Consider the following 27407-nt stretch of genomic DNA (forward strand, 5'->3'; position numbering starts at 1 on the left):
AACCTGGGTTCAATTCCTGCTGCTGTCTGTAAGGAGTTTGTACGTTCTCCCCGTGACCACATGGGTTTCCACTGGGTGGTCCGGTTTCCTCCCACTGTCCAAAGAGTTACTGGCTGGTATGTTAATTGGTCATTGTAAATTGTCCCATGATCAGGTTGGGATTAAATCAGAGATTGTTGGGCAGCATGGTTTGAAGGGCCAGAAGGGTTTATTCTATGGTGGATCACAATGAATAAATGAATATGTGGAATTTGTTTCCATAGACCAGGTCATTGGGTAAATTTAAAGCAGAGAATGATAGATTCTTGGTTAATCAGGCATCAAAAAATTATGGGAATAAGGCAGGAGAATGGGGTTGAGAGGGATAGTAAGTCAGCCATGATGAAATGGGGGATCAGACTCAATGGGCTGAATGGTCTAATTCTGCTGCTAGGTCTTATGCCCTCTTCTCAACACTACTATTAGGGAGGAGGTAAAGAAAGCTGAAAAACTAAACTAAACATTTTAGGAATAGCTTCTTCCACTCCACCATCAGATTTCTGGACCATCCATGAACACTGCCTCACTGTTCCTCTTTTGCACGATTGATTTATTTATTTCTATTATAACTTTATAATAATTTGTTATGCCTGCAGTTTATGCTGATACGAAACAACATACTTCCTGATTTACGTTAGTACAGGTCCACAATCCCTTATCCGAGATTCTGAAATCCAAAAAGCTCCGAAAACCAAAGTTTTTTTCGCCAACAGCTGACATCACTCAGGTGTGATGTGGCAGCACTAGCAGAGGCCGCCAGACGTCAGTTGTGGCTCAGCACTCGTACTGGTTACACGCGCATTTGGTGTTTGCTGATATCTTGTGTTCACTGTTGAGTTTGTGTTTAATTTCACTGTGAAAATGTCAGAAAGAGCTGCAGATACCCCTATGGGTAACAATGAGAAAAAGAGAAGGAAGCAGCTATCATTATCAATAACACAAAAAGTGGAGTTATTGCAGAAGCTTAAACATGATGTGTCTGTGCAACGTCTTACGGAAGAATATGGTGTCGGAATCACAACTGTATATGATTTAAAGAAACAGAAAGACAAGTTACTGAAGTTTTATAGTGACAGTGACGTTCTACATTTATTCCAATAATTCGTTTACCATATGTTTGATTCGGTTCGTTTGAAGCTGTATATTTTTATGTTTTATTTGATGTCTTTGTTGGAAATAAAAAAAATTCTTGTCATTATTACCTAAACAATACAGTATAACAACTATTTACATAGCATTTACATTGTATTAGGTATTATAAGAAATCTAGAGATGATTTAAAGTATACGGGAGGATGTGCGTAGGTCTGGAGCTCCGCCAGGTCCTAAAGTCCACCCACACTGAGACAGGTTAAGTAAGTGACTTGAGCATCGTGTTTTTGGTATCTGCGGTGGGGGGGGGGGGAGGGGGATCCCGGAACCAATAAGGAGGGTTATTGGGAGTAAAAAGCCGAGGTGGATAGGTATGTGAGTAATGGGCAGAGAGAACCAGGGCAGGGAAAGGAAATAAATAAAGAAGCACATAAAATGTGGGAAATAAAATTAGAGCTATTGCAGAGAAACAAAGCCCAAGAGGAGGATGTTAGGAATGTCCAGTAGATTGGATAGCAACTATGGAGAGAAAAAAGAAAAAGAGTTAACATTACAGCCGAATTAGCCAGTTTATAACAGAAAAAGGAACTCGAAATTATATTTCATAATTATGGCCACCTTACAGTTTTCAGAGGACCCAGAGCAAGATATCAAAGTAAAAGTTAGATGGAGAATTAAAGTGACAGCCAAATTTAATTGTCTTTGTGAGGTGACTGAAGATGTTCCATAAAATGCTTGCTCAATCTGCAAATGGTTTCTCACAATGTAGATTGGAGGCAATATACATTACAGTGCAAACATCTTAGACACCTTAGCTGTATAGATGTGCCTAAAATGTTTGCATCGTACTGTACCAAAGGCAATATACTAGAATGGAAGAAGTGCAAGTTTATCTTTGATCCATTTCAAAGGACTTTTTAGGAACCTGGGTGAGATTCAAAGAGAAGTTACTGGATCTCCTGTAATCGTTTGTTTGTACTTACATTATGTTCCATGTCATAAGACGTGGGTAGTCATAGTCTTTTTATGACCATGATTATTCTTGGCAATTTTTTCTACAGAAGTGGTTTGCTATTGCTTTCTTCTGGGCAGTGTCTTTACTAGATGGGTGATCCCAGTCATTATCAATACTCTCCAGAGGTTGTCTGCCTGGTGTCAGTCGTCACATAGCCAGGACTTGTGAAAATTTAGTTTTGTATGCCATCTATATGGGTGATTTCATCACATCAGTACATTGAGGTACGTGGTTCAAGGGAAAAGCAATAATAAAATGCAGAATAAAGTATTACATTTACAGAGGAAGTGCAATGCAGGCAGACAATAAGATGCAAGGCCATGACGACGTGCATTATGAGGTCAAGAGTCTGTCTTATCATACAATTGTCTTATAATAGGGGGACAGAAGTGATATCTGAACCTGGTAGTACATGCTTTCAGGATTGAGTATTTTCTTCCCACTAGGAAGGGGGAGAAAAGAGAATGCCCTGGGTGGGTAGGGCAATTGATTATGTTGTCTGCTTTCTAAAGATGAAAGAGCACAAACGAATCAAAATGTTTGCATGTGAATTATTCAATATGCAGGCAGGTATAGCATGGAGTTACAAAGGTAGATGGCATATTGGACTTTATTTTTTTTTAAAGGGTGGAGTTTCACAATAGGGAGGTAGCGTAACAATTTCACAGGATGTTGATAAACCAACACCTGAGTACTGCTCACAAGTTTGTCCCCTTATTTAAGGAATGGCTTACTTGCATTACCAAAGTAATTCACTTGGCTAACTCGTGGAATGAGAAATAAGTTCTACCACAAGCACCTGAAAAAATTTAGTCACTATTCTTTGTAGTTGATAAGAATAAAGGGTTATAATACAAGCTCCTGCGTGAGCATGACAAGCTCAATGTCAGGTTGTCTATTTGAGTCAGAGAATCTAAGTGACGGGACATAATTACAAGATTCAGGAGGGAGAATGGTCGTTTAAAACAGAAGTACAAGGGAGCTTTTTCTTACAGAGGGTGGTTGATTTCCTATTCTGAAAGGTTGTTGAGGCTAGATTATTGCAATATTTAAAAAGGTGGTAGACAAATTTTTGAAATATCAGGGACTTGAGGACTATGTAGAATTGACACAATAATCTGCTTCAGCTTTATGAAAACATATGAACTACAAGTTGTTTTGCAGCAGCAGTTTTGTGCAGGAAGCATAAAGTTATTAAAAATTACAAAAATAGTGCTAAAAGGAATCATGAGCAGTGTGCATGGACCATAGAGAAACCTAATGGCATAGAGGAAGAAGCTGCTCCTGAGCTGCTCCTCACTGATGGTCGTAATAAGAAGGAGACACGTCCTGAATGTTGATAGTTCTTAGTGATGGATGCAGCCTTCTTGAGGTACTGCCTCCTGCACTTGTCCTAGGTAGTGGGGAGATGAGCCCTGGGACAGGTCAGTGATCATCTGACTCCTAGCTAACCCATTTCTGCCAGCTGAATATTCTGTGCTAATTCATTATGTGATTTACTAGAGTTGTAGAGAGTCATAGAGTACCACAGCACAGAAACAGGCTCTTTGCCTCATCTAGTCCATGCTGAACTATTAATCTGCCTAGTCCTATTGGCCTGTGCTTGGACCATAGCCCTCCATATTCCTCCTATCCATATACTTATCCAAATTTCTCTGAATTGTTGAAATCGAACCTCCATCTACCAATTCCACTTACAGCTTGTTCTACACTCTCACCAACCTTCGTCTTCCCTTTAAACTTCTTACCTTTCACCCTTAACCCATGACCCATGACTGAGAAAGCAACAAACCATGCAAGACTCATGTTGAAAGCTGCAATGACATATGTCTACTCCCCCTTTCTATGAAATCACCCCTAACTGCTCTACTTCAATCTTCTGTTGCCATGTTTTGCACTGCAGTTCTTCAAAACATTATCACCCCTACCTGTCTTGAATGGTGCATACAGGCTCAAAAGTGATAGAAATACTGAACAATTAGATACTTCACAAAAGACAAAATCGTTAGAATTCTTTTTAATTTGGATCAGTAAACAGCCACAAACCACCCACATCCTCAACAGTGAAAATAGTTCCAACTTAGCATTCTCGTTAGCATATTTTCCGTAAGTGCGGAAGCATTTTATGTACAAACAAAAGTTCTTTGAAGAGATTAATGTATTTTAAAAACAAAAAGAGTAGGAGTCAAGCATTCTCCTCAGCTTTGCAGTTCAGTTACATTGAATTAAACCTCAATGAAGCCATTAATTTATGATTTAAAGTCTACACCAGCTGGAGCCAAACCTCAACTAAAGCTTCAATTTATGATTAAAGCTCGGTATACCTAAGAGAACTCTAACCAGTGCAGCCTATAATTCACCAGACGAAATTGGCTTGATATCAAGTTCATCTTTGTCTGAAATATGTGCTATTTGGGACAAACAATAGTAAGTTACAATTACAGAAGCAAGACGTAAATGATATTATATCCAAATATCATTTTGATTCTAACTAACTTACTGTATATTTCAAACAATATTTAAACCCACATCAGTCTGGAAGATGACTTGTTTCCATTTGCACATCCTAATTTAGTTACTTATGCCTGTTACACCACTGGTGTTTAGGGCAGCATGAAGGCCCTCCACCTCTGTCCATACTGCCACACAAAGATACAGAAGGATTCTTCATTGATGTTTCCGTAACATTTTATTTTGACCAACTATCCTTGTAAGCCCTGAGTTGAACCCTCAAACTTGGAGGACTGGTGGACAACTCTTAGTTTGCCCTCTGCCCTTTGACCTGTTTGGCATGGGAGACCCTCCTAAGAGCCAAAGTGCAAGGCCCTAATGCTAGCCAACATAGCTCTCTGGATCATTGAGGCACGCAAGCCTCCAAACCCTATGACAAGGTTGTGATCCTCTGGAGGATGTGTACATCAGATGGGTCCTTATTACAACTACACGTCTTCCTTCTGCTTCAAGATTACAGAACCACAAAGGCATAGGAGGAGGCATTTGACCCATCAAATATCTGTCAATTCACAAAAGAGCAATAAGCTTCCCTTAGTTTTTTTTTACAGCCTGTTCCTTCAAATATCTTTCAAGTTCCTTTTTGAAGGTATAAATTGACTTCTCTACTAATGCTGGCAGAGGGTTCCTGTTCAAGTGGAATGAGGCAATAGTATTAGTAAGACAGGGGTTCCCAACCAGGGGTCCAGAGACCCATTGGCTAATGGCATGGGTCATAGAACTTCGAACATAGAACAGGACGGCACAGGCATAGGCTCTTTGGTCCTCATTGTTGTGCCAGACCAACTAAAAGATAAATAAAATCCCTCAAAAACTAATCCCTCCTACCAACACAAAGTCCATATCCTTCCATCTTCCTCACATTTGTGTGCCTATCTAAATGTCTCTTAAAAGCCTCTAATCTATCTGCCTCTAAATCATAGCAGGCAGCGCATTCCAGCCACCCACCTCTCTCACTTATATCCCCTAAGAAACTACCCCTCTCATGTGGCTGGGAACCCCTGCAGTAAGAGGTCACTGATGGCAGTAGTACATCGGCCCACTAACATTTACTCTGTTGTAGGGGAGAGTCTACATCAAACATATGGTGTCATGTAAGACAGATACAATGATGATAATCATTGGTAATGTTAATTATCATAACATTTGGAAATATCAAAGTAGTAGGAGTTGAGGCAAGATCATAGGGAATTTTCAGGATGGTTTCTTGGAGCGTAGCACTGAGGAACTCAGGAGAGAGTGGGCTTAATTACTTTTGATATTGTGCAATGAGACAAGGTTAATTAATAATCTCATAGCAATGAATCCTCAAGGAAAGAGTGATCATAGATTGGTAAAATGTCAAATTCAGTTCAACAGGGAGAAACTTGGATCTGAAACCATTGCTTTAAATTTAAATACAGTCAATTACAAATGTATGAAGACATAATTGGGTGAAATGGAATGAGAATACAGATTGAAGGACAAGACGGAGTGGTAGATGTTTAAGAAGGCATTTTAAATATCTCAGCAAAGTCATACTGCAGCGAGGAAGAACAAGAAGGAACTATCTCTGATAAGCTAAATATATTAAGGTTGGAGACATGTTGAAAGAAAAATCATGCAGTGTATACATCAAATCCTACAAGAGTGGGAAGCCTGAGGATTGTGTAATTTTTAGAAACCAGCAAAGAATGACTCAAAGTATTATAAAGAGGGAGAAGGCAGAGTCTGAGAGGAAGCTAGCAAATAATATAAAAACAGACAGTAAAACATTCCAATGATAATAGAAAATCAAAGGGATGTACAGGGAGGGAAGAACTTAAAACAGTCTCTATTTCTGTTAACAAAAGTTCCAGGCAATCTAATGGCCCATAAGGCCAACAAGCCTCCTACGCCACTTAGGTTGGAGGAGCAACATTTTATGTCCTGTCTATGTAGCCTTCAACCTGATGGCATGAACATCAATTTCTCTAACTTCTGGTAATTGCCCCCCTTCACCATTCCGTCCTGTTTCCTTATCTTCTGACCTACCCTTCACCTCCCTCTGGTGCTCCTCCCCCTTCCCTTCTACCTTCTCCTATCTAATTCCCCCTTCTCCAGCCCATTACCTCTTTCACCAAGTGACTCCCAGCTCTTTACTTCACCCCCTCCTCTTCTCCTGCTTTCACTTATCACTTCCTCCCTTCATCTCCCATCCTTCTTACTCTGACTTCTCCCCTTCCTTTCCAGTCTAGATGAAGGCTCTCAGCCCAAAACGTTGACTGGTTACTCTTTTCCATAGATACTGCCTGGCCTACAGAGTTCCTCCAGTAATTTATGCATGTTGCTTGGAATTCTGGCATCTCCAGATTTTGTTGTGTTTGAGGCCAACAAATCTCCCAGATTAAATGGCTTAAACCCTATGGTCTGAAAGGTAGTGGCTGCAAAGAATTTGAATGCTTTGACTGTAATGTATTAAAATTCTCTGGATTCTGGAAAGTTTCCAGAGGAGCAAAAACCTGCAAACAAAATATAAATATCAAGAAATGCAGGGGAAGAAAGCTGGAAGCTATAGGCCTGTTGCATGGCATTTGTTATCAGAGGAAAGGGGGTACTCTATCATTAAACAGCTAATAGAAGCACGTTTCAAAAGCAAAAAATGGTTTTATGAAATGGGAAATTATGTTCACCAAATTTGCTAGAGTCCATTGAGAATATCACAGAATGGATAAAGGGAAATTAACAACTGTAGTATATTTGGATTTACAGAGAACCTTCTATAAAGTGCCATAGAAAAGACAACAACACAACGGAGGCAATATATTGACCTCAGTAGGGGAACAGCTAAATAACAAAAGATGTAGAGTTGGGATGACTGTCCATGGAGATCAGTGATGGGGCCTGAAATATTCATTATCTGTATTAATGACTTACTTCCAAGGACTGAGTATGCAGTAGCCTGTTGTGCTAATAGTACAAAGATAAGTGCCTCTTCAGGTTGCAAGGAGAACAAAAAAGTTCAAAAGTTCAAAGTAAATTTATCGTCAAAGTGTATATATGTCACCATCAATTACACAGAGATTCATTTTCTTGAGGGCATGCACAGTAAATCCAAGAAACACAATAGAATCAATGAAAGACAGCACCCAACAGGACAGACAAACAAACAAAGACAATAAACTGTGCAAATACAAAATATAAATGGATAAATAAGCAAGCAAGCAATAAATATCAAGAATATGAGATGAAGAGTCCTTGAACAATTCAATGACGGGCCAAGCAAAGTTGGTTCTTGGTTTAGGAACCTGATGCTTGAAGGGTAATAACTGTTCCTGAACGTGGTGGTTCCTGTACATTCTTCCTGATGGTAGCACAGGAGAATATGACCTGGGTGGTGGGGTTCCCTAATGATAGATGCTGCTTTCCTGTAACATGCAGTAACACCTTCATGCAGATCTGCTCAATAGTGGGAGGACTTTACCCAGGATGGATTGGGCTATATCCACTACTGTTTGTAGGATTTTCCATTCAAGGGCATCGATGTTTCCATATCAGGCCGTAATGCAGCCACTCTCCACTGGTAATACTCTCCACTACACATCTATAGAAACTTGTTAAAGTTTTAAATCTCATGCCAAATCTTTGTAAACGTCTAAGAAATTAGAGGTGCTGCCATGCTTCATCATAATGGCATTTATGTGCTGGGCCTAAGACAAATGCTCTGAAATAACAACACCAAGGAACGTAAAGTTGCTGACCCTCTCCCTCTCTGATCTCCTGATGAGGACTGGCTCAAGGATCTTCAGCTTCCTCGTCCTGAAGTCAATAATCAGCTCCTTGGTCTTGATGACACTGATTGAGAGGTTGTTATTGTAGCAGCACTCAGCCACATTTTCAATCTCCCCTTCTATATGCTGATTTGACCGATGACAGTGGCTTTGGAGCTGCGCTTAGCCACACAGTCGTAAGTATGAAGTGAGTAGAGCAGGGAGCAAAGGTGCACCTGTGCTGATGGAGATTGGGGGGGGAGATGTTGGTGCCAATCCAAAATGGCTGGTGTCTGCTGGTGAGGAGATAGAGGATCCAATTGCACAAGGATGTATTGTGGCCAATGACTTCAAGCTTATTGATTAGTTTTGAGGGGATGACAACATTGAATGCCGGGCTGTAGGCAATAAAGAGCATCCTAATGTATGCATCTTTGCTGTCCATACACAGATGTCGCCACTTTACAAAAGTTCGCTTTATGTCACTTCGCTTTTACAAAAGACCTACATTAGTACCTGCTTTTGCTAACCAAAAGAAATCCGAAGAGGATTTTCATTTTTACGAAAAAAGGCACACGTTTTAAACTTGTGTTTACCCTGAGAGAGACTACCATGACCGTAAAGCCTTGCATGGGCAAGTGTGCGCATGGTATACGTGCCATTTCTTTTTTAGGTTTTATGTGCTATTTGGTATGATTTGATAGGTTATCTTTTGGGTCTGGGAATGCTCAAAAATATTTCCCATATAAATCAATGGTAATTGCTTCTTCGCTTTACACCATTTCAGCTTACGAAAAGTTTCATAGGAACGCTCCACTTTCGGATAGCGAGGGAAATTCCAGGTTTGAGTGAAAAGCCAATGAAATGGTATTTCTTGTGGAACTGTTGTGACAGCAGACAAATTGGAATGAATCCAAGGAACTTCTCAGGCAGGAGTTGATATTGGGGCAGAGCGAAGTCAAGACGGTGCTAAACGGTGATTCCTTCGCTTGCATTTTCGGAAACAGCTCTATTTCTATCTTTGATATCTCTGTTTTTTAACTTTTCAAGGTTCTTTTGAAGACGCTGACCTGGAGTTACACTCTGACTATTGTTCTTTGTGGGATTGGGACCCTCTCTCAGGGCCTCACGGCCATCCGCTGTTTGGTATCACAAGGACATGGTTCGGAAGGCGAGTACACCTTCAGGGTTCCAGATTTTCATGGCGCTCGGGATGTGCTGATTCCAGGCCAGTGCCCCTGACTGAAGTGTCGCGGGAGAACACAAGCATTGGGAGCAACGGGTTAGTTGCCAGGGGTTGTGGGTCCAGAGAGCTGCACCTTTCTGGGGCTGACTCTCTGGGCACAGAGCTCAGAAATGGGACCTGCTCAGAAAAAGCAACGCAACAGACTTTTAACATCGTAAATCAGTGAGTTGTTTCTTATGTCTCTGCTCTCACTGTGAAACAGCAACACCTTTTTTTCCCCTTAATAGGAAGGGAGAGCCTGTGGTATATCAAACGAGTAGTTTTTGGGGTACTGCAAGTCTGTGTCTTTATTGATGCTTGCTGCCCCCTTGAGTGCTCGGTGGAGCACGCTGGTCGTTGGTGCTTTTTTGCTGGTGGGGGAGGCAGGAGGGTTGTTGTCTTGCTGCTGCTAGTGTGTGGGAGGGGGGAGCTGGGGGGTTCTTTAGGGTTCTAACGTTTAACTTTCATTCATTCTTTGGGCACTCTGTTTTGGGCTGCTGGATGATAGTCATTTAAGCAGGTTACCACGTTCTGCGAACACACTGGCTTAATTGCAGCCTGCTTGAAGCACGTGGGTACCTCAGACTGCTGAGGTGAGTGGTTAAAGATATGGGCTAACAGTCCAGCCAGTTGATCAGCACAGGTCTTTAGTAATTGTGTAGGCACCCCTTCTGGGCCGAATGCTTTCCATGGGTTCACCCTGCTGGAGGATGCTCTTACATCAGCCTCAGAGACTGAACTCACAGGCCTTTCAGGGGCTGTGTGAGTTTGTGAAGTTTCCTTCATGTTTTGACGGTCAAAGCAAGCATAGAAGGCATTGAGCTAATCTAGAAGCAAGGACTTGTTGTCACTTATGTTACTTGTTTTTACTTTGTAAGTGCGATAGCATTCAAGCTCTGACACAGCTGTAGAGCATCCTCCAGCGATTCCAATTTGGTCCAGAATTGCCACATCACATATCAGATGGCTTTCTGGAAATCATACCTGGAAAACTTGTGTCTTACTTGGTCGCCAGACCGGAATACCATTGATCTGGCCCCTCAGCAGAGTGCGGTTCTCCAGCAAGAACCTGCAAGGGGATTGCAACAGGTCCTATCCCATCAAAAAAATTGTCAGATGAGATAGAATGTTAGCAAATGAGAAGATGTTCACTTCGGAAAAAATATGCAATTACTTTTTAATTCTATTAGAATGACACTACGAAGTGTTGTGCTACAAAGACAACTGTGGATCTAGTACAAGAAACAAGAAGTTAGCATTTGCATTTGCTGCAAGCTTATCAAGAAGAATAAAATGTTGGCTTTAATTGCAAGGGAGTATGCAGTATGAATGTAGCGAAGTATTGATGCAACATTGCTGGTAAAAAGCAAACCGATACTACTGCATATACTTTTAGTTTCCATATTTAAGGAAGATGCAGAGAAGTCTCACTCAGATGATTTCTGAGTGAAACAAGTTAATGTTCAAAGAGAGTTTGAGCATGTTTGGAGTTTGGAAGTAATTAGAGTTCAAAAGAATAAGAGGGATCTTAGTGAAACAAAACATACTGAGGAATGCTGAGAGGGTAGTTAGTCTCCTTGGGGCATCTGAAGCTTGGGGCATAGTTTCAGAAAATGACTTTCCACTTCAGGCAAAGGGGAAAATATTCCTCTTTCCATGGGTCATAAATCTTTGGGTTTCTATATCCCAGGGAGCTATGGAGGCAGATTCATTAAAAGCATTCAAACAGAAATTGATTGACAGAGCATTCAGCTACAAAAGAATCAAGAGGCATGGAAAAAAGCAGTAAATGAGGTCACGCTTGCATTAGCCATGATCTCATTAAATGGTGAATGCTCAAGGGGTTGATTGTCCTACTCGTGTTCTTACATCTAATGTCCTTAAGTCGATCACTGTGTAAAAAGAAACCTTCCTCATGTTCCTTTTTTTTAAATCTTTTGTCCAAAACTTTAATTCTACATCTCCTAAGTCTTGAAATATCTGCCTCAGGAAAAACAAAATTACTTCCTTAATTTATCCTATCAGAATCTTCTTTAATTGTAAGAGTTGGGATATTAAAATAAAGATTTATTGTAGGATAGGTTTAATTGCTACTATTTAAAACTTTTTTATTTTTTGTCATCTGTTTTTTTCGACTGTCAGAAGTGTATGTTGAATGTACAGAGGCAAGACATTCAGTCTAACTGTGTTTGTGCTACGCACAAGCATGTTGCAGGTCTTGTAATCTAACCCTTTTATATAACAGTTTTCATTGCTTTCTCCTACATTCATTTTCCTTCTAAATGCATCTATGTTACACATTCTCTCACTGCTGATAGCAGGTTCCATTTCCCAGGCATTCTATCAGTAAAGAAGCTTCTAAATCTTTGACTGGATTTATTAGTATCTATTTCATATTCTTGAAGAAGAAATAAAATCATTATAGAAGGTAATAAAATTGAATTGCTTAGTGTGCAGGAGCAGGCAGAGACAACTAAATTTTGTGCTGATTGACTGCATCCAGTCTATGATTTAGCATCTATTAGACTCTGATTAATTATTAATATTGCTCTTCACATTTTCCTTTTAATACTGCGCACTGTATTATGAATTGGCTGTTGCTCTGGCTGCTGTACAGTAACAATGGAGCCACCATTATGAATACATTAACAAATTGAAAACAGCTTTCAAAATAGAAAGTGTGAACAAAGGACTTAATTTACGTAGATAGATTGGAGAAGATGGAATTGCTCTCCATGAGGCTGAGAGAGTAGGACGTGAATTTGGCAATGGTGTTCAAAGTCTCTACAAAGTGAATTAAGAGAAACAATTTTCATCTGTGGAAGGATCAAGATGCAGGAGTCTTAAGTCCCATACTAATAGGCTCATGAGCAGTTGTTGCCATACAACGAGCATCAATCACTTCACTCCCCTCAGCACTGAACTAACTACACAGCCCGTAGACTCACTTTCAAGGACTCTGTCTTTGTTGCATTTCATGGATTCTATTTTCTTTTGTTAATGTTCCTGTGAGTGCTTGTAAGGAAATGAATCTCAGTGTAGTACAGGGTATACACACTTTGATAATAAATTTACTTTGAATTTTAAACAAAAAGCACAAACTTAAGGTGATTGGCAGATTAATCAGGAGTGGGAAGTGTATATTTAATATTTCAGTAATATTGTATATCTATTGTTTGATTAAGCATTCTTGTTTGTATAAATAATTCATTACAGGTTATATATGTAAATACGTTAATTGCATATGTCATCATGCTACCATGTGATACAAATGCAGCTTGCTTAAAGTAAGCATAGTTAGACTCACATTTCAAAGGTCAAATTTAATGTCAGAGAAATTTATACAATATACATCCTGAAATGCTTTTTCTTCACAAAATTTCAGACTTTCATGTCTTCCATTGAATTAGTTTAATGCGTTGAAGTTAGAAAACATAACAGTGGCGACAGGGTATTTTTAAAACAAACTTAAGATGGCTATGGGCCTGTTTAAGCGCAGTGAGGAATGGCAAATAAAAAACAGAGCAGCCCAGCATGTGCAAAGAATATCAAGTTAAACTAAAAGGTGAAAAATGGATGAATTCATGGGTTCATAAATAGTGAATACCAGGTGATAGTTATCATTTTTAAATTCAGAAGTGGCTGGCTATGTTGGAAAGACTGACACATTTCAAGACACAGTGGGTAACTGGCTCATGTATACTGAGTTAATTGAACAGTATTTTGAAGCAAATGATATAGCCAATGAGAAACAGTACCAATTTTGTTGAATGTATTGGGTTGAAAGGCGTACAGTTTACTTTAAAGTTAAACTGCTCCAGCCAAACCAGCAGAAATGAGCTTGGCTGATAATGTCAAAGTAATGCAGGAATATTTAGAACTAAAACCATTACTGATTGCAGAACACTTTATGTTTTATAAGTGGAATCAAAAGGAAGAGGATTCTAGTTCATCATAAGTGGCTGAATTGAAGAGATTGTCTGAGCACTGTCAGTTCAGTGATGGGCTTAATGATGCACTGGGAGATCATTTAGTTTGTGGAATCTTACAACAAAGTACTTAAAAACAGCTCCCAACTGAAGCACTACTTACATTTAAAAGAGCAGTTGAAATTGCTGTGTCAATGGAAACAAGATACAGAGATGCAATTGAATGGAAGTGAGGTGAACAAAATTACATCTAAACAGAAACCTGCCTGGATGAGCAAATTGTGTCACTGTTGTGTCGGTGGCTCACCTACACCACACCAATGCATATTTAAAGGCAGGACATATAAAAAGAGCATGTTGGGCAGACAAAACTAAAAGGACAACACAAAAAGAAAAAAAAGAGTTTAAAAAGTCAAGTTGTAGTTTCAAAAAGAACACTAATCTGCACACTGTTGATCAAAAATCCGATAATGATGAGAGTGACAGAAGACTTTGTAGCTTTCAGATTTGCAATGTGAAAAATCAGCAATAGACAGCAATATGGCTTACACTAGAAACGAATGGCAAATTAATTAAAATGGAATTAGACATTGGTTCAGCTGTTTCATTCATTCCACAAAATAAGTTTGAGAAACATTTCAAAGATACTAAACTGAAGCCTGGAGATATCCAACTAGGAACTTATACTGAGAAAAGATCATTCCTGTGAGAATGACATCCATAACAGTGAAATTCAACAACCAATAAGTCACATTGAGATTGCAAGTGGTAAAAACAGGAGGACCAGCATTGTGGTGTCATGACTGATTGAGATACCAACAGCTTGATTGCCAATCCACCCAGTATTTGCATGCCAAATCCCCCAAAAAATTGCAACTGAAAGCGAATTTAGAAAGGTACTGGATGATGCCACAACTGTCTCCATGCTGTACACCATGAACCACTGGCCAACAGAGAACAAACAGGTTAAATATATTAATACATGAATTACATACGTTATCATGCTACCACATGATACATGCTCACCTTGCAAGTAAACATGAAGTTAGACTTATTTGTCTTCCTTCAAATTAGTTTAATGTTTTGACGTTATAAATGGGACCAGTAAGAGGAAAAAGCATTCATGTAACAATCTTGTCATGAATTAAAATTCACTGTCTTTGAAGATGGTGGAAGCAAATTTAGTTAGTGCTTTCACATTGGAATTGGATGAGAATTTGAAGGACAAAGTGTTGCCAGGATATGCGGAAGAGGCTAAGGAATTGGGGCTAAGACAGTATGGCTGGCTCAATGGGCTGAATTGCCTTCTCCTGGGCTGTAAAAATTATATGACCCCATAAAATATAACCAAGTACTTCAAGTTCTGAGAATGAGAACAGTGCCTCACATCACTTATTAATATGCTGCAGAAGAAATACAAATGTGACAACCTCAATACATTTTCATTAATTTAGCAAGGCCCGTCACGATTCAGACCTTACCTTTCCCAGTTAATTTCCAAGCTCGCGATGTCTGGCATAATTTATGTGAAAGGAATTCTTAACTCAAGCTCATTAATGCAACAACACAGGGAACACTTAGAAATTCTCAGAAAAGGCAGTTTCATCAGCCTTCACATAATAGAACAAATGGGCACAGAAGAGCATGGATATTTAAAAGTTTGCCTCTCTCAGTTATTCATCACATGAAAGTCTTTTAAGAAAGAAGGTAATCTAAAAGCAGGGAGAGAAATTCTCCCATTAATGACAACTCTGGAAAACTGTAGCTGCATTATTTGCTGCCTGTAGAGTCAGGAGCAGAATCAGAATGCAGCACAGAAACAGGCTTTTTGGCCCAAATGATGCCTGCTGGCCCCAGCATCTGCTCTGCTAGTCTGGAGTATGACCTATAAGCTCCAACCCTCCATGTACCTATCTAAATGCCCCTTAAATGATGTAACTGTACCTCCCTTAACAATTGCCTCCGGCAACTCATTCCAAGTACTCATTACCGTCTGTGTAAGGACGTTACCTCTCAGATCTCTTTTTAATCTCTCCCTTCTTTTCTTGCATCTGTGCCCTCAAGTTTTGGACTCTCCAAGCCTGAGGAAAAAGACTACAGCTATGACTGTGATCTTTATTCGTATTCCTCATGATTTTATAGGACTCCTACAAGGGCTCCACTCACTCTCTTGTGCTCCTGAGAATAAATATCAAACATGGCCAGCTATTCCTTATAACTCGTGTCCTCTGGTCTCGTCTTTTTTACACTCTCTCCAGTTTAACTATGTCTTTCCTGTAACAGAGTGATGAAAGCTGTAGACTATCTTCCCCTGAACCACATATAACCATATAACAATCACAGCACGGAAACAGGCCATCTCGGCCCTCCTAGTCCGTGCCGAACTCTTAATCTCACCTAGTCCCACCTACCCACACACAGCCCTTAACCCTCCACTCCTTTCCTGTCCATATTCCTATCCAATTTTACCTTAAATGACACAACTGAACTGGTCTCTACTACTTCTATAGGAAGCTCATTCCACACAGCTATCACTCTCTGAGTAAAGAAATACCCCCTCATGTTTCCCTTAAACTTCTGCCCCCTAACTCTCAAATCATGTCCTCTCATTTGAATCTCCCCTACTCTCAATGGAAACAGTCTATTCACGTCAACTCTATCTATCCCTCTCAAAATTTTAAATACCTCGATCAAATCCCCCCTCAACCTTCTACACTCCAATGAATAGAGACCTAACTTGTTCAACCTTTCTCTGTAACTTAAGTGCTGAAACCCAGGTAACATCCTAGTAAATCGTCTCTGCACTCTCTCTAATTTATTGATATCTTTCCTATAATTTGGTGACCAGAACTGCACACAAATATTCCAAATTTGGCCTTACCAATGTCTTCTACAATTTTAACATTACATCCCAACTTCTGTACTCAATGCTTTGATTTATAAAGGCCAGCATTCCAAAAGCCTTCTTCACCACCCTATCTACATGAGACTCCACCTTCAGAGAACTATGCACTGTTATTCCTAGATCTCTCTGTTCCTCTGCATTCCTCAATGCCCTACCATTTACCCTGTATGTTCTATTTGGATTATTCCTGCCAAAATGTAGAACCTCACACTTCTCAGCATTAAACTCCATCTGCCAACATTCAGCCCATTCTTCTAACTGGCATAAATCTCCCTGCAAGCTTTGAAAACCCACCTCATTATCCACAACACCTCCTACCTTAGTATCATCGGCATATTTACTAATCCAATTTACCACCCCATCATCCAGATCATTTATGTATATTACAAACAACATTGGGCCCAAAACAGATCCCTGAGGCACCCCGCTAGTCACCGGCCTCCATCCCGATAAACAATTATCCACCACTACTCTCTGGCATCTCCCATCTAGCCACTGTTGAATCCATTTTATTACTCCAGCATTAATACGTAACGACTGAACCTTCTTAACTAACCTTCCATGTGGAACTTTGTCACAGGCTTTGCTGAAGTCCATATAGACTACATCCACTGCCTTACCCTCGTCAACATTCCTCGTAACTTCTTCAAAAAATTCAATAAGGTTTGTCAAACATGACCTTCCACGCACAAATCCATGCTGGCTACTCCTAATCAGATCCTGTCTATCCAGATAATTATTAATACTATCTCTAAGAATACTTTCCATTAACTTACCCACCACTGATGTCAAACTGACAGGTCTATAATTGCTAGGCTTACTTCTAGAACCATTTTTAAACAATGGAACCACATGAGCAATACGCCAATCCTCCGGCATAATCCCCGTTTCTAATGACATCTTAAAGATCTCCATCAGAGCTCCTGCTATTTCTACACAAACTTCCCTCAAGGTCCTGGGGAATATCCTGTCAGGACCCGGAGATTTATCCACTTTTAAATTTCTTAAAAGCACCAGTACTTCCACCTCTTTAATTGTCATAGGTTCCATAACGTCCTTACTTGTTTCCCACACCTTTCACAATTCAATATCCTTCTCCTTAGTGAATACCGAAGAGAAGAAATCATTCAAAATCTCTCCCATCTCCCTCGGCTCCACACATAGCTGACCACTCTGATTCTCTAAGGGGCCAATTTTATCCCTCACTATCCTCTTGCTTTTAATATAACTGTAGAAACCTTTCGGATTTACTTTCACCTTATTTGCCAAACCAACCTCGTATCTTCTTTTAGCTTTTCTAATCTCTTTCTTAAGATTCCTTTTACATTCTTTATATTCCTTGAGCAATTCCTTTAGTCCATGCTGCCTATATCTATTGTAGACATCCCTCTTTTTCCAAACCAAATTTCTATTATCCCTTGAAAACCATGGTGCTTTCAAACCTTTAACCTTTCCTTTCAACCTAACAGGAACATAAAGATTCTGTACCCTCATAATTTCACCCTTAAATGACCTCCATTTCTCTATTACATCCTTCCCATAAAACAACTTGACCCAATCCACTCTCTCTAAATCCCTTTGCATCTCCTCAAAGTTAGCCTTACAGACTAACCTGCCATGAGGGACCTTGTCAAAGCCTTACTAAAATCTGTAGAGGCTAGATCACTGCCCTACCTTCATCTGTCTCCTTAGTTACCACTTTGAAAAACTCCAAAAGGTTCATTGGACATGACATCCCGCAAACAAAATCATGCTGACAATTCCTGATCGAGCCTTGCCCATTCAAGAGATGGCAGATATTCTCCCACCGAATTCCCTCCAATAACATTCCTACAACTGCGTCAGTCTCACCAGCCCGTCATTTCCTAGCCTGTCCTTGCTACTCTTCTTGAACAATATTAGCCACCTTCTCATCTTTTGGAACTTCACCGGTGGCTAATGATGAAGCAAATATCCACAATTTTTTTTTGCCTGCCTTCTCATAAATCCAGGGATGCACTTGGGCCTTGGGGATGTTCTTCAGGTTACAAATACCTGCTTCATCATGAGATGCCAGTGTTCCGAAACTTTATTATTATTACCCTCATTTCTTTAGCATCTATGATATTCTCCCCAATAAACACTAAAGAGAAATATACATTAAAAACTTAAAGGCAATCTCCTGTGGTTCCACACAAAGGTAGCCCTGATGGTCTTTGAGAAGACTTAGAATTCCTGGTCACACTTTTACTGTTAACTCATTTACCCCATCTGCCAAATCTATCTCGTATCCTCTTTTTGCCCTCCAGATTTCCTTCTTAATATTAAAATGAAGTGCAACAATTCATTCAGGTTTTTTCAACTCTAGTTCTAAAACATGTAAGCCTCCACCATGAGGACCCAATGGTTCAAGAAGATTGCTCATCCCCACCTTCTGAAGAGCAGTTAGATATAGTCACTGTACGCTGACAAAGATGTTCATACCACCTGCATGACTACAGAGTAACTGAAATTCTCGGAAATTGTATCTTCTAATAAATTGGTTCCGAAAATGCATTCATGTTTCACCTTCAAGGACAAAGTTTGACAAAAACTGATAAATCTCAATGATCTAATGATCTACATCTCCATAATAGCTATAGAGATAGTACTGGTATAGGTTTTCTATTGTCAAATACATCAAGGCACGGCGAAAAGCTTATCTTCCATAATGTTCGTACAGATCAAATCCTTACATAGTGCATTGAGGCAGGACAAGGTAAAAAAATAACAATGCAGAATAAAGTTAAAAGCTAAAGAGAAAATGCAATCTAGGCAATCAACAAAGTGCAAGATCATAATGAGGTAGATTGCAAGGTCAAGAGTCCATTTTATTGTACAAGAAGTCCATTCAAATGTTTAGTAATAGCAGAATCTCTGCCTCCACAGATGCTGCAAAAATCAGGACTGGGGCTAGTAATAGGAGCCTACAGTACGGAAACAGGCTCTTCAGACAATCAGGTCAATGCCACCCAAGATGCCCATCCCAACCCAAGATGTTATCCCATATCCTGTGCCAAGTGACTCACTCTACCGACTTCCCAAGACATATCCACTATCTCTACTTAAGTACAAGATCACATCTAAGCCTTCAAGCACAGAATGGATCACAATCTCTCAGAAGTTTGCATAACCTCTTTGCCAAATGTTGAGCTATGACTCCAAATGATAACACTGATGGATGCAAATGGTATTCCCTACCTTCTTCTTTCTTTCTACACTCTGTGCTTTACATATTTTTACACAGCCTTTTGATAGCAGCTATATTTCATTAGGAGTTTGAGGAGATTTGGAATGTCACCTAAAATACTCAAAAATTTCTACAGATGTACTGCGGAGAGCACTCTAGCTGGTTTGCCATCTGGTATGGGGGTGAGGGCTACTGAACAGGATCGAAGTAAGCTGCAGAGAGTTGTAAAATCACTCAGCTCCATCAAGGGCGCTAGCTTCTGTAGTATCCAAGACATCTTCAAAAAGGCAGCATGCATTGTTAAGGACCCCTGCCACCCAGGACTTGTCCTTTTCTCATCATTACCATCAGCAAGAAAGTACAGAAGCCTGAAGGCACACACTCAGTGACCAGGGACAGCTTCTTGCCCTCTGCCATCTGATTTCTGAATGGACATTGAAACCATGAACACTACCTCACTACTTTCTTTAATTTATGGGTTTGCACTACTTACTTAATTTAACTATTTGATATACATATACTTATTGTAATTCAGATTTTTCCCTCTATTATCATGTATTGCATTGTACTGTTGTCACAAAGTAAACAGATTTCACAACATATGCCAGTGATATTAAACCTGATTCTGATTTTGATTTCAGCTCTTGTGGTGTTCTTGTCTTTGAGTCCAAAGATTCAGGGTTGAAAACCCAGCCTGAGCATTAAAGCCTAGATTGTTGTGCAGAGTGGTACTGAGAGATTGTTACTCTATTGGAGGCGCCATGTTTTAGTTGAGACATCCGCTCTTTCAGAAAACTATAATGGATGCCTTGGCATTACTTTAAAGAGCACAAGACCAGTTCCCCACTGGGTTCATCAGGATTTCCCCAGAGCCAAATTGATTAAAAAAAAACACATGATTAGGTTACTTTAACATTGTAGGTCGCCTGGGTTTGCCAAGCACAAATTGACTGTTACATCTCCCATAATTCAACGAAGATTACAACTGGGAAATGGTTAAGGAATGCAAATTGCTTTGGACAAATCTAAGTCCTTTTCATTCATTGCCAATTTCATTTATAACAGATGTGCTGACAATGAACATTTGCATAACAAGGCAAATTCCAGAAATCAAAATCATCACCTATTGCATTAGTGTTAAAGGCGCTATCTGAAACAGATGTTGAAACCAGTTTAAAAAGTCAAACCTATACTCTCTGTATTTATTTACATCTCATTATGCACTTCCTAGGCAACCTGCAGGGTGATCATCCCTTAAAAACGGGACATATCAGGTGATAATGCACATTTGCTTAAATAATTCAAAAACATCTATTTCATACATTTATTTCATACCTGTTACCAGGGAAAGAGATTCAGCTACTGGCAGTGCTAAGCTTGAAAACAACACATTTAATTTTGTTCAATCATGGACAAGAGGAGATCCGCAAATGCTGGAAATCAAAGTAATACACGCAAAATGGCCACCTGGAAAAAAAATTCAAGTTGTATACTTTGATAGGAAATGATCCTTTGAAAGTGCTGGCGGAATTTACTCTTTTCCATAAATGCTGCCTAGCCTGCTAGTTTCCTCCGGCATTTTGTGTGTTACAGTTAATTTTGTTATAGTATTGAAAACAACCCAGCACTTTGCTTGATTTTAAAAGCAGCAGAGAATCTTTGACATTATCTGGGCCTTCGTACTAAATAAGTACATTGTGCTGTAATACATAATTCAACCAGCATCACAGGAATTTGTTTAAACATGTCGTATCAAGGTGCATGATAATCAGTTTGATTAAAACAGTTCTGAGCCATTTTCCTTGTGAATTCTGCTCCCAGTTCCAATCAGCCAATCTGTATTGAATATATTAGACAGAAGCTTGAAAAGAGTTATTTATCTAGGAGGTAATCAGTCCACAACACAGTAGCATAGTTGTTAGCACAATGGTTACAGTACCAGAGACCTGGGTTCAATATCTGCTGCTGCCTACGTTCACCCACGGCCATATCGGTTTCCTCTGGGTGCTCCGGTTTCCTCAAACATTCCAAAGTTATACCAGTTAGTGGGTTGACTGGTCATTGTAAGTTGATTAAGTTGAGTAGGTTAGGCCAGGATTAAATCAGGGGTTGCTGGGCAGCATGGCCGGAAAGGCCAGAAGGGCCTATTCCACTTTGTATCTCAATGAATAAACAAGTGCTTTACATTGTTTCTGTGCAAGAAAGCAAAAGAAGTGTGAATAAATGAAGTATGAGAACTGGAGCATTTTAAAGCCATAAGACATAGGAGCAGATTTCGCCCATTTGGCCTATCAAGCCTGCTCTGCTATTCAATCGTGACGAATTTATTATCTCTCTCAACGACAATCTCCTGTCTTCTCCCCATAACCTTTGACACCCTGACTAATCCTCCAACCTCAATATCTCCTGACGTAAGGCAGCATGGTAGTGTAGCGGCGGGTGTCATGCTTTACAGTGCCATTGATCAGGGTTCAGTTTCCACCACTGTCTATAAGGAATTTGTACATTCTCTTCATTACCACGTGGGTTTCATCCAGTACTCCGGTTCCTCCCCACGCTCCAAAGAAGTATAGATTAGTGAGGCTCAGTAGGCCCTGGGCATGTTACACTGGTTCAAGAAGCATTGAGACACTTTGCAGACTTCATTGGTCATTGACACCAATGACACTTTGCACCATATGTTTTGATGCTTTGATGTACATGTGACAAATAAAGCTAATCTTTCATCTTTAACCCAGTGGTTGGCTGAGCTATTTCACAGTCAACCATATAGTTGGGGTCTGGAGTCATACTTGTACAAGCTTTGAATGCCGGATATTCTCCTTAAAAGAATACTATGGAGCCAATTTTACAGCAGTAGGGAAACATGGTGATCATCATCATCATCATCAATGTTGAATGACTGTTAAATCCTAGAGCTACCCATGGTGGGATTTGAAACCAGGTCTTCTGTTAATGTAGCCCTACTGTACCTTAGTCTCACATGTGTTCTGGCATGGAATAGTCCATAGAATGGTGCTTATAGTGACTTATTACATCAGGTGTTCCCAACCATTTTTTCCCCATGGACCAATACCAGTTACCAAGGGGTCCATGGACCCCAGGTTGAGAACCTCTATACTATATGATCAATATCATTGTATATTGCTACTCAGTTTTCATCAATTAAATGTTTAACAATCGTTATTACTTATCTGCAAGTACTTTCGAATAACATGGGCTCTTGAAATAGTCTGCTATCCATTGGCAAACAGAACACGTCAAACCAACTACTCATCATAAACAATGCAAGCAAGAGCCCAACTTTCTCCTTCAAAAACTGAATAAATTATTACACAATAACACCAATGCTGGAAATCCAGAAGAACACACAAAAATTGCTCGAGGAACCTCGGCAGGTCAGACAGCATCCATGGATAGAAATAAAGAGTCAACATTTCAGGCCGAAATACTTCATCAGGACTTTATCATGATCGTTTAATCAACTTTAGCAAATAAAGTTACTGTTATTTGCTTGAAGCCAAGAAGCAAATGTTGCCCAAGTTGCAACAGTGACTTCCAGACTAAAGTTTCTCCCAGACTAAATTGTGAATTCAAAGTTGAAACCTGCATCATCAAATTACTCTCGAACAGTGTGTGATGGAGAGTTAGAATTTATAGCCCAGGAATAGTGTACTGCTCATATTTTAAGAACATGAGTCACATTGAATGAGAGTACAGGTCTTTTAAACTATAAATACTTTGATGATGGTGGTGCCTTTTATTGAAAGTCATGGTTGTCTATAGAAGACCCGATGTAGTAGTAGCAGCCTTACATCAGAGTTAGCAGGATTCAAACACATCATACATCACCTGTCGTGGTTTAGTTTAACTCATCCAACTTACTTAAATCTCAGTGGAAGTTCTTTGCATCTCTCCTGCAGCGACTAACCCAGCCCACTACTCTCCCCACCAGTTTTGTGTTGACTTCTGACCTGGAAATGTAATAATTTGGTTACTCGTACACATCATAGATAAATATTGTAAATAACTGGCTAAAGAATGATAACTGCAGAATGTCGATAGTCGCTGCCGTCAGAACACAGACTCCTCTATTCATTTGCTTGTCTGTCCACCAGTTATCAATCCATGCCTGGATTTAACCCCAAAGACATGAGGTTTCAATTTTGTAACTACTTTGTAAAATCTTACGTGGGATCTTATCAAAAGGCACGATTTGCCTTTCACAAACTCACACAGATATTGTCCAATCCTGTTAGTGCTTTCTATTGTAATATTGCTTATAATAATTGTTTGTCTGCTGAAGTTAGACTTATCTGTAATTCTGTGTATATCTTGTCTTTTTAAACATTGAGATTATATTTGTTACCATGTAGAGCAGGAACTGATTTCCTTTATTTTCTCCATCTCTGGACCTCTGATTACCTAATTAGGATATTATCTGTACCCTCCTTTAGAAATGGTCAATTATTCTCTTTCCTTTGTTGATCGTGGATTACAGGAGGAATGGAAACAGGCTAGCCCCTATTGGCATCAATGGGACTGTAGTTGAGAGGGTGAGTAGTTTCAAATTCCTCAGTATATACATCAACTCTACATACCAGCTGTGCAGTGAAAAATGCACAACAGCGCCTCATTCACCTCAGACAACTGAAGTAGTTCAGCATGAGTCCCCAAATCCTCAGGACTTCCTACAGGGGCACCTTCGAGAGTATCCTGACTGGTTGTGTCACTGCCTGGTATGGGAACCGTACTAGCCTCAATCACAGGACACTGCAGAGAGTGGTGCGGACAGCCTAGTACATCTGTGGATGTGAACTTCCCTCTATTCAGGTGCGTAAAAAGGGTCTGGGAGAATCATCAGGACTCCAGCCACCCCAACCACAAACTGTTTCAGCTGCTTCAGTCTGGCAAATGGTGCTGCAGCATTCAGGTCAGGACCAATAGCCTTCACAACAGCTTCTTTCACTAGGCCATCATATTTATCAATACACATTTATCTGATTCCATATATGACTGTACATAGATGTATACAAAACAATTCTTTATACAATCCTAGTGTTTGGGCAATATCCTCTCATGTTTCCCTTCCTTATTGCTTCTACATTGCGATGTAGGCACAACATAAATATTAAGTGAAGATAAACAAAGATTTTTACTCCCTCATGTTGTGAGATGGATGTGAGTATTAAAATAAATTCTAAATTCCCAATTATGATCTCCCTGTTCCTGACTGTACAGAACAAACATTTATTTTCTCTAACCTCTTTCTCTGTGCATACTGGGCAAACATTCAGACCGTTTTTATGCTCCTTGCAAGTTTACTCTCATACTACATCATCCCCTTCTCAATCTTTTTCTTTTCCTTTGCTGAATTCTAAACTGCTTCCACTCCTCAGGCCCATAGCAATTTCTTTGTCAGCTGCAATTAGATGTTATACAGAGCTAAATATTTATGTACCATCAACCTACTTAAAAAAGTTTCCTGTACTACAATAGCCAACTCCCTCATTGTACCCTTCTTTTGTATCCCTCATTGTATCCCTCCCTTCTTTTAAATGTCCGCTGTTCAGAATCAGGAGCTGACAGTGTGATTCTATTTCTTCATTCCCTGTCCAATGAGAAGGAGAGTCAGAATCAGGTTTAATATCACTGGCATGTGTTGTGAAATTTGTTGTTAACTTTGAAACAGTAGTACAATGAAATCTATGATAAATAAATATAGAAAAAAGAAACTATTACAGTAAGTATATATGTCTATTAACTAGTTAAGTTAAAATAAGTAATGCAAAAAAACAGAATTAAAAAGTAGTGAGGTAGTGTTCATGGGTTCAATGTCCATTTAGATATTGGACGATAACTGGATGAGCAGATAAAATCATACAACATTATGATCACTCTTCCCAAAAGGACCACACACTGCAGAACTGTTAATTATTCCTTTCTCATCACACAATAGCCTATCAAATAGGCAATTCCTCATTATTAATGTACTTGTAAAAAACACACCATGTGTACATTTCTGAAGACCCTTCTCCACAATATTAATTATTGTTAATATGGTTTCTCTAATCTGTATTAGATTAAATTCACCCATGAGGATCCCAATTGCAAGCATCTCTAATCCCCTGTTTAACTCGATCCTGGAGATCTCCAGTCCTGTTTGGGGGAGACCTTTAGATAACCCCCATAATATTTTCTACTCTTTCAAAGTTCGGATGTTCAAAGTAAATTAATTCCAAAGTGCAGTACTGTGCAAAAGTCTTAGGTACCCCAGATTCTTTATATAAATTTTGATCTTCTTTTAAGTTTTCTGCATTAGGGTGTCAATAGAAAAGAGCAAATTTTAGATTTCCAAACATTCACTTTTCCCAAAAAAATTGGAATAATATATTATACAATAGTATTAACGTCTTTGTAGTATAATATTTTGGTTTATGTGCCGTTTGTGATATGTGTTGTGTGAATGAACTGTGGGCTGGAGAAATGTTGTTTCATTTGGTTGTATACATGTACAATCAAATAACAATAAACTTAAATTTACATGAAAATTCAAATCCAGCACAACTTTCGTGGAATGGTTGATATACATATATTGTATTCAAAATAATTCATTCTGAAGTTTCTAAAAGCCTTCATATTTTAATTGAAATAAAGTTAAATTTGGCCCAACATCAATTTTGTCTCTTTCATGCATGATTACAAACTACTGCTACAAAACTATTGAATTTGTAAATTTAGATGCTACTAAAATGATCCTTTCTTACTAATCTTCTCTCTATTTTGGTGGCTTCAGAATTAGGTTAAACTTTTTGACAGATACGTGGATTGTGAACTGTAGCTCAGAAATACAAAGCTAGTGACCAATAAAGACAGAATAAAGTATCAGAGATATGCAATTTTGCTGACTCAATCTTCAGATAAAATAAATCTAACCTCAAGTGCATCTATCCTTAAACCATTCCATGATTTACCTTGAATTTATATTCCCAAGTTAATGGCCGTCTCTTCTGAGCAAAACAAAAAAAATACTATTTACACAATCTAGATGTATCTTTTCCTGTGCCTGATGTTCTTTTAGCCATGTTTGTTATTAATACATAACTTCAAAAGTTCACCTTAAATCATAGCTATTTCTCTCCATCCCAGACACTATCAAATTCTGCATTCCCTTTTCATGAAGTTACATCCATTCTGCAAAGAAATTCTGTTGTCCTGTCTCTTACTAAAAATGTCATTTAGTATATCATTTCTGTCCTTATATTCCAAGCTTCAATCCATGAAGACAAGGATCCCATATGTCTCCTTGAATATATTAACTATCTGTAATGTTTCCTTTAGGAAATTTGTTTTAACATCCCCTCTTGTTTCAACATTTTTAATCTCTCTTCTCCCAGTGTAGAGTGCCCTCCTGCTTCAAAACATCCACTATTGTTCCTGTACCAAAAAAGACCAAGGTAACGTGTCTGAATGACTGGCATCCTATCACACTCATTTCAATAATAAGCAAATGATTTGAGAGGCCGGTCAAGGACTACATCTGCAGCATCCTACCACCCACACTGGACCCCTACAATTTGGCCACCAACACAACCAATCAACACATGACACTACAGCCACAGCTCCACACACCATCCTTACACCTCTGGAGAGGAGGGATGCTTATGTGAGAACGATGTTCTTGGACTACAGTTCAGCATTCAACACCATAATTCCCTCCAGTCTTGACAAAAGGCTCAGAGACCTTGGCCTTCCC

The sequence above is a fragment of the Hypanus sabinus genome, chromosome 5 (genome assembly GCF_030144855.1).
Source record: "Hypanus sabinus isolate sHypSab1 chromosome 5, sHypSab1.hap1, whole genome shotgun sequence".
NCBI lineage: Eukaryota > Metazoa > Chordata > Chondrichthyes > Myliobatiformes > Dasyatidae > Hypanus > Hypanus sabinus.